Genomic DNA, 21,918 nt, shown 5'->3' with positions numbered 1-21,918 from the left:
CAGCTCTGAGCCGTGGCATCCTGGATGCATTCATGATCTTCTCCATGCTCCAGGGTCCCCATCTATTAAAGGGGATATTGGGGGATCCTGGGAGGACTGGGTGAGAGTGTATATAGAGAATACCCAAAAGAGTGTTGGCACATAACAGCTACCCCACACACCTTGGCCATCCTGGGTGCCTCAGTCTCTCCTGTGTCCCTTTCTCCTCCCCGTCTGTCATGCCATTCACACATTCACACCAGCCACAGTTGGCGGGCATCCATGTTCTCTTGAGGGTCCACCTGCTCCTTCCCATCCTCTCTGTCTCCTCCCTCACCAAGATTTTCTTAATATTCTAAGCTCTAGAGTCCTAGAATGTTCCAGTTTCTAGCACTCTAGAACATTCTAGGCCCCACCAAGCATGTGCCTCTATGTCTTTGCTCGCTAGGTTCCTTCAGCCTTCAAAACCTTGAGAGCTTCTTTGGAGGCCCAAGCAGGGGTGCACAGCTACTTATATACCCTTGGTTGAAGACCAGTCCTCCTTTGTTGGAGATGGTCATAAGTGCAGCTTTGGGAGGGATGCACATGGAGTGGTGAGGGAGGAAGGGGTCACCTGCCTAGCCAGCCAGATCAGCCGAATCAACTTTGGCCTTCAGTGGGGTGACAGATGTCACAGCCAAATCACCCTCACATCCCCCTAGCCTTGAACACCTTTCCCCATCTTCTTCACCTGGCACTTTTTCTTGTGGCAGGAGATGGCAGGATGAGATTGTGGTCTTCCATCCACACAGGTAAGTGACAGTCCTCAGCTCAAATCGCCCCCTCTGTGAAGCCTTCCTAATCTCACCTCCCCACCCAGGTGGACTCAGCTGTGTCTTCCCCTGTGCCCCATGGAGAGGTAAACATCCACTTCCCACAATGGTCCACCCCATTGCTCTGTGCTCACCTCTAATTTCCTCCCACGTAGGAGCTCCTGCACAGTAGACAGCCACTGGGGCAGGCTCGTGGGGGCCACCTCCCACACTTTTTGAAAGACTAAATGAAGGACTAACAGGAGGTGGGGAAAAGACTGACTTGGCAATTAGGAGAGCAAAGCTTCCATGTTCTTCCACACCCCTAATCTTTGTCTCAGACCTTGTCAGGCCTTGCTTTCTATTTGAGGACCCCAGGACTCTGAGAAGACCCAAAGCCAACCTGCTCAGTTGCCAGCTAAAAACCTCAAACTATCAAGAACATTGACCATGGTCTCCTTGGGTACACTCCGGAGCTTTATGAATGCTCCAATTACCCTGTAGTCTCATGGTAGGAGAGAAAGATGGAATTGGGAAGAGACCTGAGAAAGTGTTTTTTTTGTTTTTGTTTTTGTTTTGTTTTGTTTTGAGATGGAGTTTCGCTCTTGTTGCCCAGGCTGGAGTGCAATGGCGGGATTTCAGCTCACTGCAGCCTCCGTGTTCTGAGTTCAGGTGATTCTCCTGCCTCAGCCTCCCAGATAGCTGGGAATACAGGCACGCACCACCACGCCCAGCTAATTTTGTATTTTTAGTAGAGATGGGGTTTCACCATGTTGCCCAGGCTGGTCTCAAACTCCTGACCTCAGGTGATCCACCTGCCTTGGCCTCCCAAAATTCTGGGATTACAGGTGTGAGCCATAACGCCCGGAAAGACCTGAGAAAGTTACCATCATATTTCAGTTAATGAAATCCTTTGACAGCTTTCTGTTTTGAGTCCCCTACTGCATGTACATCTGCAGGGAGGTATGGAAGTGAGGTGGGTAGGGGATGTGGGGAGAGGTGGTGATATACCCAGATCCTTACAAACATCTAAAATTATTCAGGATTCATTTTTTAAAAGTTATTCAAAGATTAGATTCCTGGAAATGGGGAGAGAGTTCAGCCTCTGGAAGGTTAACACTGTGCAGCTCATTTGTCCAAGTCCGACAGATTTTTCTCCCCAAAAGACTGCTGGGCCTTGGGACCCTGTAATGAGACTGCTGGGAGCCCCAGCCCTCTTGCTTCTATTTCCTTTACTCCATTGTCTCCCGAATGTCCCAGCCTCTTCCTGGCTAGTAGATGCTGATGGCCCTGAGTGACCATCCAAGTGGCTCCAAGCCTTGGATTTCTCTCCTAGGAAAGAGAGAATAATTTTTCTCTATCGTGCTCATAGGGAAGATGAGACAAAACGGGCTCAAACATGAGAAATAACAAATTTCCTATTAAATGTAAAATGGTGATGAGGAAAAGGAAGTGGGCAGAGAGCTGGGACTTGTGGATCTGAGCCGTGGCTTCCTGTAGTTCATGAAGGGATGGACCTTGTTTGAGTCACTCACCATCTCTGGACCCTGGTTTTCCTGATGTATAAAGAAGTGTCTTGGATCTGCTCATTTGCGGGATGTGGCCAGCTTCCAGCTTCCACCTTCCAGATCTTGCATATCCCATTTCCTGTCCTAGCAGCCCTGGAGGAGAGGTTCCCATCGGTTTGGTGAAAGTTTCTTTCCAAACAATATGGCCATGGAATGCTGGGTTGGGATCTACTCAGAGGCTGCGGCTCCCTCCATCTCCGAGACCACACCAGCAGACTAGGGCTCTCACGTTTTGAAGCATGCTATGGAATCTGACCTGGCCTGGATTTCCCGGCAGTGGGGTTATGTCCTTCTGACTTGGCCATCTGAAGTAGAACCCCAGGCAAGAGGACACCTTCTCAGAAACTGATTCATGTTTAGGAAAGTCATTCATCACTGTTCATGGCAGAATTTCCTCCAGGATTGGTTTCTCCAGCAGTGAGCTGTCATGCCAATACCACATAGAAAGCTTGGGGGTTGAGGGTGCTAGAGTCTTGGGCCAATCATGATGTAGATATGGACATGAGCTCCAGTTCCTTCCTGGTTTTGCCACTTCCTAGCCGTGTAGCCTCAGAGAATCACTTGACATTCCAAGTGGGATGGGGGTGATTGGATCAGGGGGGCGGTTTCTCCCATGCTGTTCTCCTGAGAGTGAGTGAGTTCTCACAAGATCTGATGGTTTTGTAAGTGTTTGGAAGTTCCCCTTTCGCTCTTCTCTCTACTGCTGCCTTGTGAAGAAGGTGCCTGCTTCCCCTTCACCTTCTGCCATGATTTTAAGTTTTCTGTGGCCTCCCCAGCCATGTGGAACTGTGAGTCAATTAAACCTCTTTCCTTCATAAATTATCCAGTCTCGGGCAGTTCTTTGTAGCACTGTGGAAACAGACTAATACACCCCCAAACCTGGCTACCCCATCCATCAAAGAGGGACAATAATAGTGTGTGGCCAATAATTAGATTGCATTCCACCAAAGCAGATCCCAATACATAGATTTGATTAAAGTAATTTATTTGGTGATGACCCAGGAGTCAGGGGTCAGGACCAAGAAGTGAGACAGGAAGGGAGGTAAATTCATTCAAGTGGGAAGATGGGCAGGTCTTCACCAAGGGCAACCAGGCTTGATCCCCCAGGAGCCTCTGCAGGAGTATATGGAACGCACCTCAGAGCTGCTCCACTGTGGTGTGAGGAACCTGGGTGTTTATCCATTATCTGTGGGCTGCTTTTAGGATGTTAGTGCCTCAGAATGCCCCACCTACCTCGTGTGTGGACCAAGCACGCCCCTATGACCAGAGAACACCCTCAGCCACAGAGATGCAGGAAGTCAAGGCTATGTTTGGGAACTCTAGGGTAGGCAGAGAGGCATGGGCCAGATGCTGATGGCGCCTGCTATGCCAACTCGGTTGCTATGAGGGTGACGCTTACAATAGTGCCTGGCATGTGACCAGCTCCAAAGAACTCACTTATTACTATTAGCTATGCCTCAACTTCCTCCATTCCAAGTGAACCCAGAGTTTGTTTCAGCATCAACCTTTTTCCTTGTAGCCATGGGTTTCAACGGAGGCTGACTCCAGCCAGCTCCAGGGCTGGGGTCTTGGTCGGCGTAAATCAATTGTGGCCCCCATCTATAGTACCTTTTCTAAAATTTTCCTCAGGAGAGGAACCAGAGCATAGGTTTACCTCCAGAATAAGCTTATCACCTTCTCACAGGGTCAATATCTGTGTGTTTCCTTCTTTAAGAGATCAAAAGTCTAGGTTGGGGAAGTTCTCCTAGATGACATACTGAAGAGTGTTTTCCAACTTGGTTCCATTCTCCCAGCCACTTTCAGGTACACCAATAAAATGTAGGCTTGGTATTTTCATGAAGTCCCATATTTCTTGGAGTCTTTGTTCATTCCTTTTCATTCTTTTTTCTCTAATCTTGTCTTCACACTTAATTTCATTGATTTTCAATATCTGATATCCTTTCTTCTGCTTGATTGATTCAACTATTGATACCTGTGAATTCTTCATGAAGTTCTCATGCTGTGTTTTTCAGCTCCATTAGGTCATTTATGTTCTTCTCTAAACTTCTTATTCTAGTTAGCAATTCCGCTAATGTTTTTTCAAGGTTCTTAGCTTCCTTGCATTGGATTAAAACATGCTCCTTTAGCTCAGAGGAGTTTGTTATTATCCACCTTCCGAAGCCTACTTCTGTTAATTCATCAAACTCATTCTCCATCCACTTTTGTTCCCTTGCTTGCAAGAAGTTGTAATCCTTTGCAGAAGAAGAGGTATCTGGTTTTTGGAATTTTCAGCCTTTTTGCGCTGGTTTTTCATCATTTTCATGGGTTTATCTACGTTTGGTCTTTGACGTTGGTGACCTTCAAATGGGGTCCTGAATAACTACTGGGTAAATAACAAAATTAAGGCAGAAACCAGGAAGTTCTTGGAAACCAATGAGAACAAAGACACAACGTACCAGAATCTCTGGGACACAACTAAACGAGTGTTTAGAGGGAAATTTATAGCTCTAAATGCTCACAGAAGAAAGCAGGAAAGATCTAAAATTGACACCCTAACATCACAATTACAAGAGCTAGAGAAGCAAGGGCAAACAAATTTAAAAGCTACTAGAAGACAAGAAATAACTAAGATCAGAGCAGAACTGGAAGAGATAGAGACACAAACACACACACAAAAAAACTTTCAAAAAATCAATGAATCCAGGAGCTGGTTTTTTGAAAAAATTAACAAAATAGAAAGATGACTAGCCAGGCTAATAAAGAAGAAAAGAGAGAAAAATAAAATAGACACAATAAAAAATGATAAAGGGGGTATCCTCACTAATCCCACAGAAATACAAACTACCAGCAGAGAATACTGTAAACAGCATTATGCAAATAAACTAGAAAACCTAGAAGAAATGGATAAATTCCTGGACACATACAGCCTCCCAGGACTAAACCAGGAAGAAGTAGAATCCCTGAATAGACCAATAACAAGTTCTGAAATTGAGACAGTAATTAATAGCCTACCAACCAAAAAAAGCCCAGGACCAGATGGATTCACAGCCAAATTCTACCAGACATACAAAGAGGAGCTGGTACCATTTCCTCTGGAACTATGCCAAACATCAAAGAAGAGGGACTCGTCCCTAACTCATTTTATGAGGCCAGCATCATCCTGATACCAAAACCTGGCAGAGACACAACAAAAAAAGACGACTTCAGGTCAATATCCTTGATGAACATCGGTGTGAAAATCCTCAATAAAATACTGGCAAACCGAATCCAGCAGCAAGTCAAAAAGCTTATCCATCACGATCAAGTTGGCTTCATCCCTAGGATGCAAGGTTGGTTCAACATACGCAAATCAATAAACAGAACCAATGACAAAAACACATGATTATCTCAATAGATGCAGAAAAGGCCTTTGATAAAATACAGCATCCCTTAATGTTAAAAACTTTCAATAAACTAAATATTAATGGAATGTATCTCAAAATAATAAGAGCTATTTTGACAAACCCACAGCCAATATCATTCTGAATAGGCAAAACTGGAAACTTTCCCTCTGAAAACCAGCACGAGACAAGGATGCCCTCTCTCACCACTGCTATTCGACATAGTATTGGAAGTTCTGGCCAGGGCAATTAGGCAAGGGAAAGAAATAAATGGTATTCAAATAGGAAGAAAGAAAGTCAAATTGTCTGTGGTTGCAGATGACATGATTATATATTTACAAAACCCCATGGTCTCAGCCTAAAAACTTCCTAAGCTGATAAGCAATTTCAGCAAAGTCTCGGGATACAAAACCAATGTGCAAAAACCACAAGCATTCCTATATGCCAATAATAGACAGCCAAATCATGAGTGAACTCCCATTCACAATAAAATATCTAGGAATACAGCTTACAAGCGATGTGAAGAACCTCTTCAAGGAGAACTACAAACCACTGCTCAAAGAAATAAGAGAGGACACAAACAAATGGAAAAACATTCTATGCTCATGGATAGGAAGAATCAATATCATGAAAATGGCCCTATTGCCCAAAGTAAATTATAGATTCAATGCTATCCCCATCAAGCTACCATTGACTTTCTTCACAGAGTAAGAAGAAACTACTTTAAATTTCATCTGGAACCAAAAAAGAGCCTGTATAGCCAAGACAATCCTAAGTAAAAAGAACAAAGCATCATGCTACCTGACTTCAAACTATACTACAAGGCTACAGTAACCAAAACAGCATAGTACTGGTATTAAAACAAATATATACACCAAAGGAACAGAACAGATACCTCAGAAATAGCACCACACATCTACAAACATCTGATCTTTGACTAACCTGACAAAAACAAGCAATGGGGAAAGGATTCTCTATTTAATAAATTGTATTGGGAAAACTGGCTAGCCATATGCAGAAAACTGAAACTGGACCCCTTCCTTACATCTTATACAAAAATTAACTCAAGATCGATTACAGATTTAAATGTAAGACCTAAAACCATAAAAAGCCTAGTAGAAACCCTAGGCAATACCATTCAAAACATAGGCATGGGCAAAGACTTCATGACTAAAACACCAAAAGCAATGGCAACAAAAGTCAAAATTGACAAATAGGCTCTAAATAAATGAAAGAACTTCTGCACAGCAGAAGAAACTAGCATCAGAGTGAACAGGCAACCTACAGAATGGGAGAAAAATTTTGCAATCTATCCATCTGACAAAGGGCTAATATCCAGAATCTACAAGGAATTTAAACAAATTTACAAGAAAAAACAAACAACCCCATCAAAAAGTGAGCAAAGGATATGAACAGACACTTCTCAAAAGAAGGCATTTATGTGGCCAACAAACATGAAAAAAAGCTCATCATCACTGATCATTAGAGAAATGCAAGCCAAAACCACAGTGAGAGAGTGTAAAGTAGTTCAGCCATTATGGAAGATATTGTGGCGATTTCTCAAGGATCTAGAACCAGAAATACCATTTGAACCAGCAACCCCATTACTGGATATATACCCAAAAGATTATAAATCATTCTACTGTAAAGACACATGCACACATATGTTTATTGAAGCACTATTTACAATATCTAAGACTTGGAACCGACCCAAATGCCCATCAATGATTAATTGGATAAAGAAAATGTGGTGCATATACACCATGGAATACTATGTAGCCATAAAAAAAGATGAATTCATGTTCTTTGCAGGGACATGAATGAAGCTGGAAAGCATGATTCTCAGCAAACTAACACAGGAACAGAAAACCAACAACACATGTTCTCACTCATAAGTGGAAGCTGAACAATGAGAACACATGGACACAGGGAGGGGAACATCAGACACTGGGGCCTGTTGAGGGGTGTGGGGCTAGGGGAAGGATAGCATTAGGACAAATGCCTAAGGCAGATGACGGGTTGATGGGTGCAGCAAACCACTATGGCAGGTGTATGCCTGTGTAACCTGCATGTTCTGCACATGAATCCCAGAACTTAAAGTATAATAATAATAAAAAAAGAAAACAAAAGGCTTTGGCATTTTTCCTTTAGTATCCTCCCTGTCTTCACAAAGGTCTCGGGTTTGCAGTCAATGTGCCTGTTTCTTGTTCTGCCGTCTGGAGGGCTGGGCCCAGAAAGGAGGAAGACAGTCATTTGTGATGAAACTGAGAAAGTTGAATGAAGCTTCCACATTCTTGCAAATTCACACCTTCTCTGAGTGCTGCACTTAGCCACATGCTAAGTATTTCGGTGCCTTCTGGGGGCCTGGGAGGCTGGATGAAATTATTGAGTTATGAAGTAATTTTCCTTGGAACAAATACTGAATTTTTTTCTTGCAACAAAGAGACACCAACATGTATCTGACTTTTTTTTTTTCTTGGTAATTAATTTTAGGAAGTACTTTTGAATGCAATCAAGATGAGGGTGGACAAAGTCATACTCGGCGTGGTCTCAGAGCTGTAGAGCCAAACAACAGCCTTAATGAACAAAGCCACGTGGTCTTGGGGTTGGAGGGAAGGTTAATAACTGACTCAAGGCCTCAGCAATGCTGGAGGGACACTGAGAGCTCACTCAGGCCCAGAGATGTGGGGAACCCTGGAGGCTGGGAGTCTCCTTGACCCCTGCATAGGAAAACAATGCATTAGGGAGAAAGCCCTTCACTTTTGCTGCTTTATAATGGCCTGATAAAGCTGTGTGGACCCTTCTGGTAAATTGGGACATTGGCTATTATGAAAGAGGTGCCCAGGCAGTGAGGGGAAGAAGTTAATAATATTAATAATAATTCTGATGATTACTCTGCATGAGACACTATTTCTATTCCCTACAGCTCTCCTGCAAGATAGACATTATTGGGCCCATTTTTATATGCAAGGAAACTGAGCCTCAGAGCATTAAGTAACTTGCCCTGGAGCATGTGTCTGGTAGCAGGGCAATCAACTGTCCCGATTTGCTTGGGACTGGTGTGGTTTCAGCACTGAAATTTCTGCATCTCTGGAAATCTTCTATTCTGGGCAAACTAGGACAGTTGGTCACCCTAGAAGAGTCAGGGCCTAAGTGATGGCCAGGTCCACCTGGTTCCCAAGACTGTTGCTCTCAACACTGTGCCAGCCTCACATGTAAGGCAAAGCTCTTTCCTGTAAGGCTGCATGAATAGGAAGCTGCAGAGGAAGAATTTGAACCCAGGACTGTCTTCCTCCAGAGTGGGTGTTTTCTTACCAGGCCATCAAGACAGGAGCACCTGACCATTGATACACAATGACAGAAGGTTCCAGAATGCCTTTAGCCCTGTGGTGCTGCTGTGAACCGATAGGTAGGCCTAGTGGTTATGCCTTTCTAGGGGGCGCACATATTCCTGGGGGAGAAGCTGGAGTCTTTGTAGCATCTGCATCCTGGCCCTGGCTTGGGGCCAGGCCTGGTGGAAAGCAGAGATGTCCTAAAGCTCTGAGGAATGAAGGAGGGAGGAGATTGCACACAAGGTTGCTTTCATTTAAAAAGCAACACCAGGCTGGGCAAGGTGGCTCACGCCTGTAAGTCCAGCACTTTGAGAGGTCAAGGAGGACAGATCACCTGAGGTCAGGAGTTTGAGACCAGCCTGGCCAACATGGTGAAACCCCATCTCTACTAAAAACAAAAATAAAAAATTGTCTGAGCATGGTGGCGGGTGCCTGTAATCCTAGTTACTTGAGAGGCTGAGGCAGGAGAATCACTTGAACTCGGGAGGCAGAGGTTGCAGTGAGTCGAGATTGCACCACTGCACTCCAGCCTGGGGTGACAGAGAAAGAGCAAGACTCTGTCTCAAAAAATAAATAAATAAACAAACAAACAAATAAAGAGCAACACCAATGTTCAACTGCTCAATAATCAGCAGACACAAATACAGATATAAAATAAAGACCAATTTTAGTTGAGGTGTCACTTCTCTTTGTCTCTCTGTCTTTGTGCCTCTCTTTCTCTCTCTATATATATATGTATAAATAATATATAACATATTCTGTCGCCGTATTTATATACTCACGAAAGTTTTTCAAGCTGTTTCTCCTTCCTTGAAGCTGTTTTGAATTTATCAGCAACTAGAGTGGAAAACTTGTTCTTCATTGTGGCTGGCATTAAACATCACATTTAGCTGCTTGTCCTAATTATCCCTAGATTTGTTTCCATGTTTTGCTACTGCCCAGAATCCCTGTCTTTCCAACCTCCCTTGTTCCAGGGCCCCTGTGTTCTCCTTCCTTGTAGCCAGAACAGAGCCCAGATGGAAAAATGTGCCAGCCGAGTCTATTTCAAGTGACTTTGCACCTTGGCTGTTGGCATGCTGCTGGTGTGTTCTGATATCCACTCTCCTCTCTTTCTATGGTAATACAAGCCTGACATTTTGGCTGAGCCTACAGCCACCCCCAAAGTAAAGACTACATTTAGCAGCATTCTTTGCAGCCAACTGTGGCTCTTTGAGTAAGTTTTGGCCAAAGGGTATGAGTGTGACTTATACAAGCTCTGAGTTATGCCCTTAAAGGGAAGCCTTGTACCCTCTCCAGCACCATTTCTTCTCTTCCTGCTAGTTGGAATACAAGTGTGTTGGTGAACTCTTTGGGAGAATTTCTTCATTTGTTTAAGTGGGATAATCCTGAATGAAAAAGCAAACAAAGAAATAAGACTCCATGGTGATAACCAGTAGAAATAAAAGACAAGAGAAATAGACCTACAAAGATGTCAGATATTGGAATGGTCAGAGGCTGACCACAAAACAACATCATAGAGATGGCAGAACAACATCCTGGGAGAAGCTTGGGTTCCTGTTACCTTGGGGGCTGCCTGGCTAGCCTGCATATGTAAGGGAGAAGTCAATGTCTACCTCGGGCCTCTGCTATGGTAACTGACTCCATATCCAAGTAGCATCCTGCTTCTCTGTAGCAGTTAATTTCACTCCTGAGTCACTGTCTTCCAATCAGTATGTTAGTAGATGCTATGTTTTGGATATGGCTTGTTTGGGCCTGCCAAGTCTCATGTTGGAATTCGATCCCCAGTGTTGAAAGTGGGGTACTGGGCCGGGCGCGGTGGCTCAAGCCTGTAATCCCAGCACTTTGGGAGGCCGAGACAGGCGGATCACGAGGTCAGGAGATCGAGACCATCCTGGTTAACACGGTGAAACCCCGTCTCTACTAAAAAATACAAAAAACTAGCCGGGCGAGGTGGTGGGCGCCTATAGTCCCAGCTACTCAGGAGGCTGAGGCAGGAGAATGGCGTGAACCCAGGAGGCGGAGCTTGCAGTGAGCTGAGATCCGGCCACTGCACTCCAGTCTGGGCGACAGAGCAAGACTCTGTCTCAAAAAAAAAAAAAAAAGAAAGAAAGAAAGTGGGGTGTTGTGGGAGGTATTTGGGTTGTGGGGGCAGATCCCTCATGAATCGCTTGGTGTCATTCTTGTGGGAGTAAGTGAGTTTTCATTCTTAATTCCTGCAAGATCTGGTTGTTGAAAAGAGCCTAGCACCTCCTTCCATCCCTCTCTCAGCTCTCCTTTCATCATGTGATCTCCACATACCAGCTACCTTTTGCCTTCTGACATGAACGGAAGCAGCCTGCAGCCCTCACCAGAAGCAGATGGTGGTGCCATGCTTCTTGTACAGCCGGCAGAACTGTGAGCCAAATAAGCATCTTTTCTTTATAAATTACCCAGCTTTGGGTATTTCTTTGGGGCAACACGAGTGGACTAATAATAATGTATTTATTAGCATGGCCATTTTCAGAAATAGCTTAAGCTGACACCAAACAAAATCTTCAACTTCTAGGGCTTTTTAAATCATAATTTTGGTGAGAACCTGACAATTCTTTTTTTAAAAGATGGCAATTGCAAGGGTCCAGAAGGCTCTAGAATTGGTTGGAATTGGTAGAAAAAGGGAAGGAGATGAAGATGGTGGAGGGGAAAGAGAAGGCATGATAGCATCTAGCCTTTATTAAGCAATAACTATGCACCAACACTATGCTAAACACTTTACATATATACTCCTGTGAGTTATGCACTATTACAACTTCCACTTTATAAGTGAGGAAGCTGAGGCTTGCTATGCCCAGTCACACTGGCTTCCCTGCAGTTTCTCTCTAACATTGTGCTTCATCCTCTGATTATCACTTTGCATATGCTATTCCCTCTGTCCTGAATACCCTTCCCACCTCAGGTTGTCAGATACACAAACAAAACTCAATGAATAAACAAAAATAGGAGGTGCGGTTAAATGCGGAATATCAGATCAACAATGAATAAAGTTTTATTATAAACACATCTCATGCAATATAATAATGTTATGCTAAACATTATTTGTTGTCTATTTGAAATTCAAATTTAACTGGGTGCCTGGGCAGCCCCATTTATTTTTATTTTTATTTTTTATTTTATATATTTATTTATTTATTTATTTTTAGACAGAGTCTTGCTCTGTCACCAGGCTGCAGTGCAGTGGTGCAATCTTGGCTCACTGCAACACCTGACTCCCTGGTTCAAGCAATTCTCCTGCCTCAGCCTCCCGAGTAGCTGGGATTACAGGCACATGCCACCACGCTCAGCTAATTTTTGTATTTTTAATAGAGACCAGGTTTCACCATGTTAGCCAGGATGGTCTCGATCTCCTGACCTCGTGATCTGCCCGCCCTCGGCCTCCCAAAGTTCTGGGATTACAGGTGTGAACCATCACGCCCAGCCCTGGGCAGCCCCATTTTTATCCCAACCCTCTTACCTTTTGTTTGTTTGTTTGTTTGTTTTGTTTTGTTTTGTTTTAAGAGGGACTCTTGCTCTTGCCCAGGCTGGAGTGCAATGGTGTGATCTAGGCTCACTGCAACCTCTGTCACCTGGATTCAGGTAATTCTCATGCCTCAGCCTCCCAAGTGCCTGAGACTACAGGTGTGCACCACCACGCCCAGCTAATTTTTTTGTATTTTCTGTAGAGACAGGGTTTCACCATGTTGGCCAGGCTGGTTTCAAACTCCTGACTTCAGATGATCCACTCACCTCGGACTCCCAAAGTGTTGGGATTACAGGCGTGGACCACTGTGCCCAGTCCCAATCCTCTTACTTTACCTGGATATTTCCTGCCTACGCTTCCAATCTCAGCTTGAGTGCAACTTCCTTAGGGAAGCCTTCCCTGACTCATAGCCCAGAAGGATCCCCTTGCATATAGCTTCTCCAGGACCGTGCATCTTGCCCTCACAGCCCTTATCTCCATTGGACTGTTTGATTAACTTGCTCTCCCTCAAGTGGACTGCAATGACCTTGATGGCAGGATGCACACCTGCTTTTGCTCTCCATTGCATGTCTCCCCCGCTCCTAGCACATGCCTGGCACACAGCACGTACATGATAAAAAGAGTTGTGGAATGAAATAACGGACGATGGAGTAACCAGCCTAAGACTCCCCACTTAGCAAGTAGGAGAATTCAGAGTCAATGCTAAGAAGCAAAGGTAAGAGATGTTTGAAAGGAAAACATCCCTCCTTAGCATGGCCTCTTGGGCCTGCCACCTGCCTCCGTGGCCCCTCTTGAGGAAGGCAGCTCCGTGGGTTAGCCACGGTCGCTGGAGCAAGACTGCCCAAGATGGAACCCAGGCTCAGCTGCTGAGAATCTGGATGGTCATGGGCTAGCCACCTCACCTCCCTGGGTCTCAGCTTCTCTGTCTGTAAAATGGTGAGCAAAACCTCTCATAGGGCTTTTGAAAGGATTAAGCGAGTCAAGACCTCTGAAGCCATAGAATAATGCCTGGCACCTCCTATGTGCCCGGTAAATGTGAGCAACTGTGATGCCACCTCCACCTCGCTTGCTGTGTTCCAGCTGGGCCTGAAGAGTGCCTTCAGACCCTGGGGCCTTTGCATGTGCTATTTCCTCTGCCGCTGAAGCACTTATCATCTTTTTTTTCCTGGTTAGCTCCTTCTCATTCTCTAGAGCTCATCTCTGCTCAGAAAGGTCTTTCTTTGGCCGGGCGTGGTGGCTCACGCCTGTAATCCCAGCACTTTGGGAGGCCTAGGCAGGCAGATCAGGAGGTCAGGAGTTTGAGACGAGCCTGGCCAACATGAAGAAACCTTGTCTCTAGTAAAGATACAAAAATTAGCCGGGCATGGTGGTGTGCACCTTTAATCCCAGCTGCTCAGGAGGCTGAGGCAGAACAGCTTGAACCCAGGAGGCAGAGGTTGCAGTGAGCCAAGATCGCACCACTGCACTCCAGCCTGGGTGAGAGAATGAGGCTCTGTCTCAAAACAACAACAACAACAACAACAAAACCTTTCTTCTTCCCACCCACTGAAGGTTCATACTCTTTCCCTCCCCATCCTGTTTCACTGGAGCCCTGTGTGCAGTATGTAACGAAACGAATATTTGGTGTGTATTTGTATAGGGTCTGTTTTCTTCTACCAAACTGTAAGTTCTACAAGGGCAAGGACCTCTCCTGATTTGCTCCCCATGACATCCACAGTGGCCGGCATAGCACCGCACCAGTCATACAGTAGGCACTCATGATGAACTAATACACAGTGACAAAACCTGCAGGACCTGGTGGCTGATGGCACGGAGTAGGGAGAAGAGAGGAAAAGAAGTGTCCTGAGAAGTGGGGGACAGCTTTGCCTTTAATGGAAGCAGGGCATGGGGAGGGCCCTGGATGCTGTTCAGTTCAGTAAATGTTTGTTGAGTGTCTGCTAGTTGTTCTACTTCTTTCCCATCAGTTAATCACACAAGCTAAGTCAGAACATGGAAAACATCTCATGGGCCAAATAACGCAGATGAAAGCTCTATGACCTTGGAAGATACTCCCATAGCAGCTGCCTTGAGATCTCTATGTGTATCTAGGGACAGATGGAAATAAGAATCATAATTGATGCCAGGAATTGCCAATTTAAAAATATAAATGATATACAGTGATTTTTTAAAATCCCGTAAGATACACATATTTTCCATTTTGCCGAAATGATAACTGAGTCTTAGAGGCAACAAGTGATTCATCCAAAATCACAGAAAGTAGCGGGACTGTTGAGATTTTACCCTTTGTCCATCTGGCTCTAATGCCTGTGCTGTTGCCCCATTTACCCGGGAGCCTCTGAAAAGCTGAACCTTGACATGATTGGTCTGGCTGCCAGTCCCAGCTTAGCTCGATACAACAGGAGCCAGAGGTCTCATGGTTCATGCACTCAGTGCTGACCAAGCACGCCCTCTAGGACCTACTGCTGGGGGAGCAAACTCAGCAGTCATTATTCTGATTTGCTATTCTTTCATTGGCTCTTTCACCTTTCGATTTACTGATTAACGCATTCATTCATTCATCAAAATGATTTGCACAGGCAGATATGTAAATAGGAAATTGTAGCAAGATGTGATTACCTGGGAGTGACAGTGTTGGAGCAGATTGGCCCTTGTGCTACCAAAGTTCCCAGGATTGGAGGACCAGACAAGTTCTTGAATCTCTAGCACGGGGTGCAGACATGGAAATCCACTGGAGACATCAAGCATGGCGGCTCCTGTTGGATCCCTGGGGAGCCTAGGCATATCTCATCTCTTGTTAATCCTCATGTCTTTGCTGCCTTAATCAAAAGCAATCACAGCATGTGTGACTTAAAAGGAATGGCCAAGAGGGATTTAATTCAAAACAGGCATGTCTAGAACTAAGTACACCACTGGATGGGAATCCAGTGATTATGTGAACAAAGAGAAGGTAGCAAGTCAGAGGCCATCTGTTCATTCACAGGCACTCTTCAAGGACTCCTCAGTGCCAGGACCAGGGCCTCATGGGGCCTACAGTCTAGGGGGCAGAAGAACAATGAACAAGGACCATGCAGCAAGCCACGTGCTGGAAGGAGGGATAAACGCAGAGCTGTGAACCTGGCGGTCTGTGGCTGTAACTGTCCATCTCACCACTGTCCGCACTCAGGACCTGGAGGGCAGAGCGTGCCTCTTCGTAGTGTCTGTCTCCCCAGGCAAGGCTGCTAGAGTGCAAAATGAAAATAGTGGGTCCTTTTGTCAAATTGGAGAAGAGATGTTGACATAGATGTGGTGAAAAGGGAACACTTTTACACCACGATAGGAATGTAAATTAGTTCAACCACCATGGAAAACAGTGTGGGGATTCCTTAAAGAACTAAAAGTAGAACTAACATTCAATCCAGAAATCCCATTACTGGGTATCTACTCAAAGGAAAAGAAGTCATTATATGAAAAATATGCTTGCACATGCAAGTTTATAGCAGCACAATTCACAATTGCAAAGATATGGAACCAACCTAAGTGCTCATTGACCAACAAGGGGATAAAGAAAATGTGGTATATATGCACCATGGAATACTACTCAGCCAAAAAAAAAAAATGAACAAAATAATGTCTTTTGCAGCAATTTGGACAGAGCTCGAGGTCTTTCTAAGCGAAGTAACTCAGGAATGGAAAGCCAAATATCATATATGCTCACCAGTAAGTAGGAGCTAAGCCAAGAGGACACAAAGGCATAAGAGTGATCGGGGACTCTGAGGAAGTTGGGAGTGGGGTGAGGGATAAAAAAACTATGTATTAGGTACAGTGTCACTGCTCAGGTGCACGAAAATCTCAGAATCACCACTTGAGAACTTATCCACATAGCCCAAAACCACCAGTATCCCAAAAACTATTGGGAAAAAAAAAGTTACTGAAATATAAAGCATCTTTCCTTTTGTGGTTTTCTTCTTGCCCTGTGATAGTGTTTCTTTAAATTTACTATTAAACTGCAATCATGGCAGGGTGAGGTGGCTCATGCCTGTAATCCCAGCACTTTGGGAAGCTGAGGTGGGCAGATCACCTGAGGTCAGGAGTTCGAGAGCAGCCTGACCAACATGGTGAAATCCCATCTCTACTAAAAGTACAAAAATAAGCCAGGAGTAGTGGTGGGTGCCTGTGATCACAGCTACTCGGAAAGTTGAGGCAGAAGAGTCACTTGAACCTGGGAAGTGGAGGTTGCAGTGAGCTGAGATCACGCCATTGCACTCCAGCCTCGGCAACAGCGCAAGACTCCATCTCAGAGAAACAAAAACAACCAAACAAAAAACCCTGCAATCTAAGTTAAAATAAAACTAAAAATCATTAGCATGAATTTTATCACTTATCTTTATATTGTGTGATGCCAGTCTTCCTTGCAAATATGAGTGCATCGATCTCTTATATAGAATCTCAGGAATTACACGTTCCTATTCTAGCTTGTGGCTCCTCTCGGCACATGTATTTCATTCTTACCTAAACACCGGAAACGAGGCACAAAACAAACTCATTGGTTTTGGTTGCACCTTTGACACAGGCACATTCTACCAATGCTCTCTATCTGTGCCTTCCTGCTGAGTAAGGAAGGACTGGGCAAAAAGGGAATTGTGTTCTGCCCTGTCTTTCTTTCAATACCATCATCTTCAGTGTTGGTGACTGGTTAATTCAGAGAAACAACGTCAGTACAAAAGGATTGGACAAGGTCCCTCCGTCTTTCATGTTTCTTTGAACATCATGGCCTTTTTTCTGCATTTTGACCCAAGTTTGGGTTGTAACAAAAAGCATGGGCTCCAGGGGCAGTCGGAGCCCCTGTTACTGAGATGGAGAGGCCTCATGCTTGTGGTGCAGTTGCTCTGGGTCGCGCTAAACTCTCATGCATCATGGATCCACCAGAATTCCGGACCTGCTGAGTGCTTCATGGAAATGGGATGGCAGGGAATGGCGGGTACACTGCATGCTGTGGTGTCTCCTCTGCTCATGTGCAGGCTCTATTGTCCCACCAGACTTCACTCACAAAACACAAGTTCAAAGACAACGTCCTTAAGAATTTCAAGACTGTGATAGCAAAACATTAAACCAAGCATGGGGCCCAAGGCCTTGGTAAACTTTTGCTGATGAAAGAAAACTTTCCTCAAGGTGATCGTATTTGACTTAGGATCAATAGGTCAAATGGAAGCCTTCTAGGCAGGGAAGGGGGTAAGATAGGCCTAACTGGAGGCAGGAGAAAGTATAGCATGATGGGAAATTGTGGTCAAATTGGCAAGGCTGACAAGTCTTGTGCCAGGGAGGGAGGGGCACTTGTGAGGCTGAATAGGAAAGCTAGAACCAGATTGGAGCCATCTTTGTCTTCTAAACTAAGGACATTGGAACTCTACTCACTGTCAATGGGAAACAAGTGAAGATGCCATTAGGTCTTGGGTTCAGAAAGAGGACTCCATTGCAGGGGAAGCTGGTTTAGAGGAACTGGCAATGAGACTGATGCAAACAGTCAAAGCCTAGGGCCATGGGGGCTGGACCTGGGTGGGGCTTCAGGACTGGCAAGAGGGGTCCATTTGAGGGAGAATTCAGAGGGACAACCAAGAGAGGGGGTGAGCAGCCTGCAGGAGGCAGAGAGGCAGGTGGGAGCTGAGGGCAATCCATGGCTTGCTTTCCCATCTGATTGGCTGCATTTTCTAACTTCTGAACTCAAGAGCTTGGAGACACTACAGGGTTGAGAGACCTCTGAAAATTCCCTTTGGATCCAACTGCCTGCAATTTCTTCCATTTACTGTTTTCTTCTGCTTAGGACGAGCGCATTTAAGCAAGGGAAGGAAAACATTGCACAGGGCATGCTATTTTTTAGAAAGCCCATGGCACAAATAAAAAATATAATATTTCAAGGCTTCGTTTATTTGCAAGGAAGAGACCGTGTCTGCCTATAGGTTCTGGATAGCGCCCCAAACCCCACTGGCCTCTGTAAACACTCTTGGATGGTAAATAATAGTAGCACCAGTGTTAAATCTGTTCGTTAGGGTCTTGGCATGAGCATACCATGATTTCAGAAGTCCCTCTTGAATTCTAGGAAACAAAACTTACTGCTTGGGATTTCTACGCAGAGTTATTGCTGCAGAAAGGTGGAAGGGTGTGTTTGTGCCAATGGAAATTTGTTATTTTTATTTACTTATTAGGTCATGAGCATCATCCATACCTTATGCTTGCAACATAAATTCTCTCATATATATAAATATATATAACTATATAGCATGAGAGTGAGATTTTCCTCACACTCCTAGGTTGGAGCCTGGGCCCCCCCTCTTATATGAGAAAACAGGGGCTTTTGGAGGCTAGTGACTTGCCTAGCATCATACAGTTGGAAAACACTAGAACTTTCTCTCAGTGCTTCATGGTCCAAGTTTCCACTAAACCAGTGTTTCATTTTTCCATGAAAGCATTCCTGTTAAAGAGCAAGGCTGTCCTGAGGGTTCTGGGAGAAGAGTTTACAGTGGGTTCCTCTAATGAGAAAAATCTAATACTTTATCTTCATTCATGCATACCTTCCATCTTGCTGTATACTACACCAACTCTGTTTTTAACATAGAAATAGTGCTTTGAATGACTTATCAGTAGGATAAATGCTTAAGAACACATGTCACATTTATCTTGTGTCTTGGCCACTAGGTAAGTCCCTGTGCTACTCAACCTCACACTGAGGTGAACTGCTCCATACTGTAGCTGCCACTGGGCCCTAAAAACAGGATGAGAAGATATATATCACCCACAATAACGCTACCTAACCAACAAACCCAGAATCTCAGCAGGACACAACAGTCAGCATTTATTTAGCTCAGAGGTCAGCTGGAGGGTGACTGATCTTGGCCCATGGTTAGCCACGCTCCCCAGGGGCAGCCCAGCTCAGGCCCCACACACCTCTCATCCTCCTCCAGAGACCAAAGCTCTAACCCAGGTGTGCTCTTCTCATGGCAATGGTACAAAAACCCAACCACCCAAACACATCCTGACCACTGGTCATGTCACACCTGTTAGCATTCCACTGAGCAAAGCAAGCTGTGTGGCTGAACTCCAAGTCAATGGGTGGGGAAATAGTCTTGTTTATTTGTTTGAAGAGATAAAACTGAAATAATAATATGGCAAAGAGTGTGGATACATGGAGGGATGAGGATTTGGGGCTATTAATGAAATCTTCCATAATTGTGAGATAACTAGTCAGGTTATTATCTGACAGTCTTACTGACTTGTGTCAGGGACCGAAATTTTAATGACAGCTCAGCTACTTTTTAGAAATGTGACCTTCAACAAGACCTTTTCTCTCTCTGAGCCTTATTTTTCTCCTCTGTATAGTAGGAAAAATAGTTCCTTTTTAATAGAGGTCTTACCAGGCTAAAGTAAATGATTTTATGGAAAAGCATATTACGAGAAAGCACTGTGAAGACATTCTTACTATTACCCCATGTCATAGGCTTCTTGAGTTGCTATACTTAGCTCCAAATAACTTCTGATGTTAAAAATAATCAAATCCAGACTATTGGCTGCTTCAGAACAGGGATATAATTATCAAAAGTAATGAAAGCAACAACTACAGCCTCCATGATAAAATAACAATAGGAATACAATCGGCCCTCTGCACCCACGGGGCATTGGGTCCAGGACCCCCGAGGATATCAAAATCCATGGATGCTCAAATACCTTCTAATCAGCTCTCAGTACCCATGGGTCCCATGTGGACACCAAAGGCTGGCTTTACTGTCGTATTTACAATTGCACTTCCTAGCGGTATCTCAAACACTAAGTACTAAAAGATGTAGTGCTTATTCCAATGAGTGTTTGCTGGGTGAATGAATGGATGGATGAATGAATGAATGAATGAGTGAATTGGAAACAACAGTGATACATTTGAAAAACATTTCTCTGGTTTTAAGATTGGCTTTCAAAGGGGAACTCTAGAAAAATATCTATGTGAAGCACCCTGGGAAGCCAGTTTTACCTGCTTTGAGGAGTAATTACTCATCTCTATAGGTAGATTGTAAAGGTTTTCTTCAAAAATCCCTAGCAGGCTTGCAGAGCCACACTTAGGGTTTGCCTTTTCTCTTCAGCCAAGTAAAACAGTTCTTCAAGCCGAAAGTTCTTATCTTTATTCTCTGTGGCATGGTCAAGCCCCTAAACTTTGATAATTGGAGGAAAGAGAAATTGGCATATTATTGACAACCACAGATGTGTCCAGCATTTCCAAACGTCAATTCCTTGGTTCGCCCAAGCTCAGAGGGAAGCATTAGAATCCACAGCTTACAGATGGGGCTCTGAGCTCAGCAAGATTGTGGAATTTGAATCCAGGAAACAGTTTAGGCTGGTTCTGACTTTTTCCCTGGCCCACGATGGCACTAAATACTTGCTATTTGATTGCTTTATCAGTTAACTGAAGCTACTATTAAGGCAATAGCAATTTGGCATGGAACAAAATGATGTAACAGCTCTCAGCACCCCAGCTCTCAGGGCAACATGCTGAACCCCACCAGGCTCGATGAACGTTGATTCTGATAATGGTGTGGTCCAAGCCCCTCATTGTCCAGATGAGAAAACTAAGCTCCAAAAATGAGTGACTTTTTAGGGTCACACAGCTAGTTAGTGGCAGAGCTTGAGTTTGCTGGAAAGTTCTCTCTCTCTCTCTCTCACGCTCACACACACACAGAGAGAGAGGCACACACAGCCAGGCTGAGGCAGGGGTTGTGGGGTGGGGGTATGGTACCACCAGCTTCTTACTGTGAGGGACTAGGCCGCAAGCAATGTTCGTCATCCCCCCCTGCCTTTCAGAGTGGGGTTGAGAAACTGGTGGAGGCTGAAGGCCTCTGCACCCTGGAGGACAGGGGAGTCTGCGGACACTGAACACATTTGAAGGGCAGCCCCTCAGCCCGTACATTTGTGCAGTGCTCCCCAGGACTGATTTTCCCCGACCGAATCGTTATCAAAAGCATGACTGAGCTTCAGAAGCAGCCTGGCTGGCAGAGGAGACTTGGGAAAGAGCAGTGGCACGGTGGATTGTAAGCTGTCAGAACAGGAAACAGATTCGTAATGGCGGTTTCAGGCTGGTTGACTCCGTGTGCGAGGGAACCAGCCCGTGACGTGAAGGTCTGTTTTGCCAGGCTGTGGGCAGCTGAGACATTTCTATCACATGGGTTGGGGCCTTCAAATGGTCCGGCAGCTGCCTGTCTTTGCCTCTCGGAGTGAATGGCTGGGTAGAACTGACTCTGGATAAAGAGCAGCTTTGCTTCCTGAGAGAAAGAGCTCTGCCCTGTGCCCTGTGCAGAGTTTCACCACTCACCTGCTGTGTGAGCTTGACATATCACTTAGTCTCTCTGTGCCTCGGGCTCCTCCTCTTTCAGATGGGGCAAG

At 44.8% G+C, this 21,918-nt stretch overlaps 1 long non-coding RNA gene across 1 annotated transcript in view; it reads left to right on the top strand.

Annotated features, from left to right (window-relative positions):
- The first annotated feature begins 417 nt into the window (after positions 1-417).
- The window catches only part of LOC105507062, a 59,437-nt gene continuing 37,936 nt past the window's right edge, over positions 418-21,918 (top strand). Inside the window, exons 1-2 of the long non-coding RNA XR_001001033.1 lie at positions 418-770; positions 11,298-11,423. This is a non-coding gene — a long non-coding RNA (uncharacterized LOC105507062). The remainder of the gene's footprint in view (positions 771-11,297; positions 11,424-21,918) is intronic.

This window comes from Colobus angolensis, unplaced genomic scaffold (genome assembly GCF_000951035.1).
Source record: "Colobus angolensis palliatus isolate OR3802 unplaced genomic scaffold, Cang.pa_1.0 Scaffold143, whole genome shotgun sequence".
NCBI lineage: Eukaryota > Metazoa > Chordata > Mammalia > Primates > Cercopithecidae > Colobus > Colobus angolensis.
The sequence above is the reverse complement of the archived record's forward strand: the minus strand, read 5'-3'. Positions and strand labels throughout refer to the sequence as shown.